We start from the raw sequence: 7,067 nt of genomic DNA on the forward strand, positions 1-7,067 counted from the left end.
AGCCTCCTCTTCTCCAGCCTAAACAACCCCAACTCCCTCAGCCATTCCTCATAGGACTAACCCTCCAAATCCTTCATGAGCATTGTTGTCATTCTTCAGCATCTCAATGTTCTTCCTGAATTGAGGCTCCCAGAACTGGACACAGAACTTTAGATGTGCCTTCATCACTGCTGAGTACTCAAACCAGTTGAGTCTGAGTGCAAATGTTTAACCTGGTGCTTGCAGTTGCTTCTGAGCTTTCTGATTCTACTTTTTTATCTATACTGATCACTCAGTTGAACTGAAGAGATTTGCTGGGTCTAAACTAGATCACAGGATTAGAGAATAAGAGAATAGTTTGGAAATTACCTTAATGATTGCCTAGCTCCAACACCTTGCCATGGGCAGGGAAACCTTCCACTTAGACCGGGTTGCTCAAAACTTCATCCAGCCTGGCCTTGAACACTTCTGTGGATGGGACATCCACAGCTTCTCTGGGCAACCTGTTCTAGGGCTCTGAAGTGTACTCCATTATGTGCTGTAAGTCCATGGGATATATACACACAGTTTGGAAGTGCCTTGCCTCTAACTTTCATTAACTGAGCAGGCTAAAAGCCCTCATGTATTAAAAAAATATGGGAGGAAATACAGAGTGGCTATATATCCAAAGCCACCATAGAACAAAGGCCCTTTTAAGGGTCTTAATCTTTAAGAGTGTTTAAGAGGAAGACTCCTGTTGCTAGTTCTCTGAAGTAATGCTCTGGAAAGAGAATGCAGGTGGCACTTTCAAGCTTCAAAGGGTCCTTGTCTTTGTTGAGATGGAACAAAATCACCTGAATTCCCTGCATCATTCTGGCCTCTCTGCTCCCTAGTTTAGAGCCAAACATATGGTGATGGGTTGTGGGCTACATCCTCCAAGCTGGCAGGACCGGAATGCTGCCTGCCAGCTCATCTGCCTCGTTCTTTCTGCAGCTTTCAAGAAGTGCCTGTGATATTGCCCTTGTGCTGATATTTGAGTAGGCTCAGACTTTTTTTATAGCTCCAACCAGGAAAGCCATTGGAGCGCTCCAAACAGCTATGAACCTGAGCCAACTGCAAACAAATTAGGAGTGAAGGGAGAAGAGTTATATCTGCCAGGTCAAGCTGGGTGCAAATCAGCTTTGGAGCTGCTGAAATGGAAGAGGAATTCCACCATGTTGAACTTCTCATGAGAAAACAGCCCTCTCTTCTGTGTCCTCCTCCCAAGGTCTGTGTGAGTCAGCCCAAGTGGTATGTGGTTTACAGTACTAAGGAAAAAAAAATAATAAGAATCCCAAGGAGATAAAGATGCTTATTATAGAGCTCTTGTACTGCTAAGCTGTGTTTTTTTCCCCAGGGCAAAATGTTAACAAGTGGCAGCGGTCATCATGAATAGCAATTTTAAAGTATTATTCTCTTATCTGAAGAAAGACGTTCAAAAACTGACTTCATCAAAAATCCATTTCCTTTCATGTATTTTACTACTGCATTGTTGATATTGCTTCTTTGCTAGTCTATCGTTTACACATAAATATAATCTTTCCCTTTCTTCTTAATTAGTCTGCGCCAGCTTAGGGACTCTTCTGAGTTCTGGATAGGATCTGTGGAAAGAGCTGGGCATGGAGTTTGGTGTTTTTTACAGGAAAAAAATCAGAATGTGTACTTCAGCTTGATGCATGCTTTATGTGTGTGCTGCATTTGCTCTACTCACTCTGGCAGCGTGTCAGTGACTTAGGGCTTATTATCTTACATTGGACTTGTACTGGTGAAGGCTCATTTAAGTGCAGTTATTGCTGTGAGGAAAGTTGAGAGATCATTTGATAGTTACTGCTAAAGGGACAGTCACCAACCAGCCACATGTCATGCACTTGGTGCCCTAACTAGTAAGTCAGTGATGAGGTGCCCGTAGCCCTGTAACTCCTCTGTTAACCACTCAAGCTGGGTAACATGGGCTCACTTAGCCGCACCTTTTTTTTTTTTTTTCTGAGGGCTACCCTTCCTCAAGGCTGAGGAAAACTGAGAATCAGTGCATCAAAGCCATAAAATCAGATTGACTGGTTCCCCTTTTGTGTGGCCTGTTTTGCTTCCCATGTGTCCCACATTTCTGTGAATATAAAGCTGGAAGCCAGATGCAAAATGGGATGCTATTTTTGCTGCTCCCCTGGGATAGTAATAATAGTAATAACAATTCTATAGAGTAAATGGCAAGAACTTTTGCCCTTGCTGTTGTGGGAGTAGGACTGAGCTGTGTGTTCCACAGTGAGCATCCATGTAGGATCTTCTGTTCCTTTCTCAGATTCTGAGTACTTTTGTTTCCCCTCTAATGCCACACCAGCTACTGATAGCATTTTATAAAACATGTAGTTCTGTTAAAATCTTCTCAGGAAGTTTTCTGAAGTGAATTTCTCTTTCCCTGAACAATCCTAGAGTAGCAAAAGGAAGCCATTTGATGGGTGTAAGAGTCAGTAGGGTCAGGAATGACAAGACTATATAGATATCAAATTTAACTCTAGATATATGTCAAGATCCAATTACTAAGGTTCTTAGAAATGCCGCTGCCCAAATTAAGGTGCAAATGAGACCAAATACCAGGGACAATAGTATGGGTTTTATTTAACAGTAAATATGGGAAAGAGAGAGAGAGAGAAAGAAAGAAATAGAAAATAGATGGTGGAGACAGAAAGAGAGTAACAAGGACAGAATAAGGAAAATATCACCACTCTGTGGATCCCAAGGATGCTCCTTTCACCCTGTCCACCTGGTCTTCTTGGTGATGAAGGTCCTCCCCAAAAAGCATAGAATCTATGGACTATTTCAGTCTCTGACAGAAGACCAGAATTTCAAAAGTCTGATTGGAAGATGTAGAGAGAAGTGCCTGAAAAGGTGAATTAATCCAAATATTTTTGAATAATAATAATAATTCCATTTAATGTATTTCTTCTAAACATATATAATGCAATACACATTTTTCTGGTCAAAAATACAACCTTCATATAATTAATGTAAGTACAGTCATAGGAGGCTCTTTCTATGAAACAAAACAACCTGAGTTAAAAGCATTCTTCTTAAATATGCTATTTCTGGAGCTGACCACAATTTTATAAGTGGAAATTTGGAAGTTTATACTTCATATAAACACAGAGTGAGCTCCCATGGCTGGGATACAAGATGGGTGAAGGCACCTTAACTTCAGATTTAACTGAATCTTGTCCACAAACACAAACACCTATATTAGATTTTTCTCTTGACAAAGATCATGTTTTTCTCCTGGAAATTACTGCAATTGTGTTAGTAGAGTTGAAACTAGCTTCCAAGCAACTCCTAACAAATTGGTCTCAAAGTTATTTTATCTAAAGTTGTATAAAGTAACCATTTCATGGATGTGAGATTCCTAATAATGAGGATGTAGCAGATTATCCTTTCATTATAAGGGGAGCTGTGGGACATGGGATGGGGTAGGGCAGGGTGGGTCTGACCCAGAATTGTCCAGAATCTCTCTCAAAAAAAGAGATCTATGATTTGGAAGTAATTTGAATTTATATCCAGATGTTTTTGGTAAGAAGTCTCTTGCAGGTTTTTCTGATTTTTGTCCAAGGATGTGCTTCAGCCTTAAAAATTTGAAGGCCAAATTATTTTACTTTTTTTAGTGGTGGTATATCTGTGGAGCTACCTTCAAACTGGTTCTCTGGCTCCAGTAGTGGCTCATTGAACACACCACAGCTGAATACAGACCACAGCAGCAGCAGGGATATTTCTGTTTTAGAGGATGGTATTGAAGGAGGTCAATGAAGAAAAGAACTCCTATTAGTAGACATAAATAAAGGTTTGTTTTTATATGAATATTGTTTAATAGGTGGAAGGATCCTTTAATACCATATACAAAACTTCTGAAGAGCTGAAATAAGTCACTGTGGGCTACATCAAGACCTGATCTGTGGACACTACAAATGACTCAAGAAATTAGCAATAGATTGCAGTAGAGACAAAGGCTGTATCCTGTTTCCTACTTTCTTTCTCCTCTACCAGTAGCAGGATTTTGCTCAAGGTTGGCTGTGCTGTCTCATCCATGACATCCCATGTACAGTCACAGCCCACCTGCCTCTCTTCCTCTATCCTTCAGCCACTATTACAAGGGAAAACTGACCACTTTACATTGTTTTCTCTCCTTTTTGCCACAGTTTGCTCGAAGGACGGGATTAGGATAGAAGAGGAAGTCTGAATTAATTTACTTAAGTCACAACAGGCACTGGATGCAGTCCTGTCTCACAATCAATATTTCTCCTATAGCACTGCAACTTGTGTAAGCAAAACTCTGTAAGTTGGTCTTGAGATGAGTTTTGAAGGGAAGAATGTGCAATTCTAGGCAGTTCTAGAAAGAAATGATTTTTGGAGAGGATTTTCTTCTGTAGACAATAAAGTAAACTCTTTCTTTGCCCCTGTAATTGATTCAAGGTGGCCTGTCTGGACAAACACTGGAGGGGGAGCAATTAGAAATAGTTGTTTAGAGTGTGTGTAGTTTACATGTTGAAAACGCAAATCTGAACAATAAGCTTGAAAATACTGCTCTCACAGGCAGAATGATGAGAAACTCTTTGAAGAACAGCACTGAAAATTATTGAGGCTTCCAGTTCATGCTTCAGCATCTTCCTGGTGTCTGTCCTGCCGTGCTAGCTTCATGCAATGTTACATTCTTCCAGAAGAAAACAAGAGTGTTACAGCTGGGCCCAATTATCTTAACTACAGGGTGACTATACACATAAATGCTGCCCATTTCCATTTAGTTAAGTGAGTTATTTAAAAAGCAAACAAACAAAAAGAACCATGGTGTCTGTGCTCTTCCTCACCATTTGTTTCTGTTCACTCACATCAGTGGAGCTCATTTCACATCAGTGGCCAGTAATACTTGATCAGAGAAGAGAGCTTTGCAGAAATAAAAGGCACTATAGAAAAGACTCTGCAGGATAAAGGAATAAAATATTCCTCCTGGACTAAATTACTTTAAAAAATTTTTTTAATTATTTATTTAAATTAAAAAAACAAAAACAAAAAAACAAAAACCAAACCAAACCAAAACAAAAAACAAAAAACAAAACAAAACAAAAAAGAAAAGCAAAAAACCACCAACTAAAAACGAGGACAACTGTACTAAGAAGAATTCCTTTTTATCTTTCAGATAAGGGTAACAGAAAATAATCCAACATTTTGGACCTAAGTGACCTTTATCAAAGTCAAAGGCTTCTGGCTACAGTGAGTTACCAAGGCAAAACCTGTATGCCCTGTACTGTCCTTGATAAAGGTCACGTGAGACTAAATGTCAACCCATTTTCATCTCTTTACCTTAAGTAAAAAGACTATTTTATCTACTAAGCTGTCTCGATTAATTTAGTGTTTTAAGGAATTATTTGGGTCCAGCATGCCCAGGGGAGTTTTTTGTTAGTTTATAACAAATGAGATGCTGAATTTGGAACAGGCAGCACCCTGGAGCACCTGCTTCATGCATTAAGGAGTAAAGTCAGGCTGGTTGTCTGCCCCTGTTCAGGACTCACCTTGCTCTTTCAGAAGTCAGGTGAGAACAAAGAAGAAAGCTTCAGGAGAAAGTCAGGCACTCATGAACTACAGGGAGTAGCGTAGCATTAATATACAGCCAGTCTTTTTTTTTGGCCTGTTGTCTATAAATAGTTTTCGCCAGGGGCCAATTTTCTCTCACATACAATTCTCCTCCTGTGCAGGTACAATTCCTCTTGCCAGGTGTGGCCTCTTCTATCAGTTGCCCTCACTGGTTTCTTAGGAGCTTAACTACAGGCTTCTTTGCACCTGAGGAACAGACTGTCCTCAATTTTCCAGCCTCTGTTTATCAATAGCTGGGTTGGAGATGTCAGGGGTCAGTGAACATGTTTGTAGCTTCTTCTTTGGGATAATATTTTTCTAAAGAATTTCTGGTTGTTCAAGTAGAAGTAATGTGCACTGTTTAGTATTTTCAGTGGCTCTGGACAGGGCAGCTCAGTACCTAAGGGGGACTACAAGGGAGCTGGAGAGGCACTTTTCTCAAGGGTGGGTAGTCAGAGAATCACAGAATTTTATGAGTTAGAAGGGACCCAGAAGGATCATAGAAAAGATGATATCCATAGCTGGCAAGCTAGGCTGTAACAGGTCATGACTGGCTCCATTTGACTCTAATAATTTATTTCCTTGGAGTGTCACTCCTAACCTGGGAGAAGGGGCTGTCCCTCATGTTTTGGGTAGCTGTAGTGAGCGATGAGGTCCCCCTGTGTCTCATTTTCTCCAGGCTGAACACTCCCAGGTCCCTTAACCCCTCATCCTCAGACTTGTGCTCCAGATCCTTCTCCAGGTCCACTGCCCTTCCTGGACATGCTCTCTCACCCCAGGCCAACAGTGACATGCACAGCAAGGTCCATAATGCCTGACCATTGGCTTGAACCCCAAAGTAGAGGATTGTTTAAGCTTAAAGAAGGCGGGTTTATATTAAATATTAGGAAGAAATTCTTCTCTGTGAGGGTGGTGAAGTACTGAAACAGCTTGTCCACTGAAATTGTCCCATCCCTGGATGTGTTCAGGGCTGGGTTGGAGGGGATTCTGAGCAATCTGATCAAGTGGAAGGTGCCCCTGCTTCTGGCAGGGAGTTGGAACCTGAACAATTCCATGATTCTACCATAAAGATGGAGAGGTCATAACCTCAGAAACTGCCGAGATCCCAGGGTGTTTCCTGGGGTGAACAGTGGAGATGGAACCTTGTTAGTATCAGAGTTGTAGCAGTTGGAGATTTTATAATTATGAAAAACTAAGAAAAGGTTTTGGGGTAGCTCTCTGAAGAACGGGCCCTTGGACCACAACAGGACCCTGAGAAGCACCTGAGAAAAACCTGAGGCCATGGTGTCCTGCACCACATAGAATATTCAGCTTCAGATGAATGATGTGGCAGAAAAACTTCAACTGCAGAAAGAGCAGGAAAGGATAAGTTCTTGCCTAGTTCTTCCTTGTCAAGTTCCTGCAGCATTTTGCAGTCAGTGTGGGGAAAAAGGCTTTGCTTTGCTCTGGTCAGGCAGGTTCCT

The 7,067-nt window shown here is 41.1% G+C and overlaps 1 long non-coding RNA gene across 1 annotated transcript; it reads right to left on the reverse strand.

Annotated features, from left to right (window-relative positions):
- Positions 1-3,082: 3,082 nt before the first annotated feature.
- On the reverse strand, positions 3,083-5,629 carry LOC136290720 (uncharacterized). Its single transcript, XR_010721330.1, has 3 exons — positions 5,544-5,629; positions 4,842-4,951; positions 3,083-4,687 (listed from the first exon to the last, which is right to left on the reverse strand). It is a non-coding gene; the product is annotated as an uncharacterized lncRNA (long non-coding RNA).
- Between the last annotated feature and the right edge of the window lie 1,438 nt (positions 5,630-7,067).

The sequence above is a fragment of the Chamaea fasciata genome, unplaced genomic scaffold (assembly GCF_029207755.1).
Source record: "Chamaea fasciata isolate MVZ Bird 193981 ecotype frontalis unplaced genomic scaffold, bChaFas1.0.hap1 SCAF_6, whole genome shotgun sequence".
Lineage (NCBI taxonomy): Eukaryota > Metazoa > Chordata > Aves > Passeriformes > Sylviidae > Chamaea > Chamaea fasciata.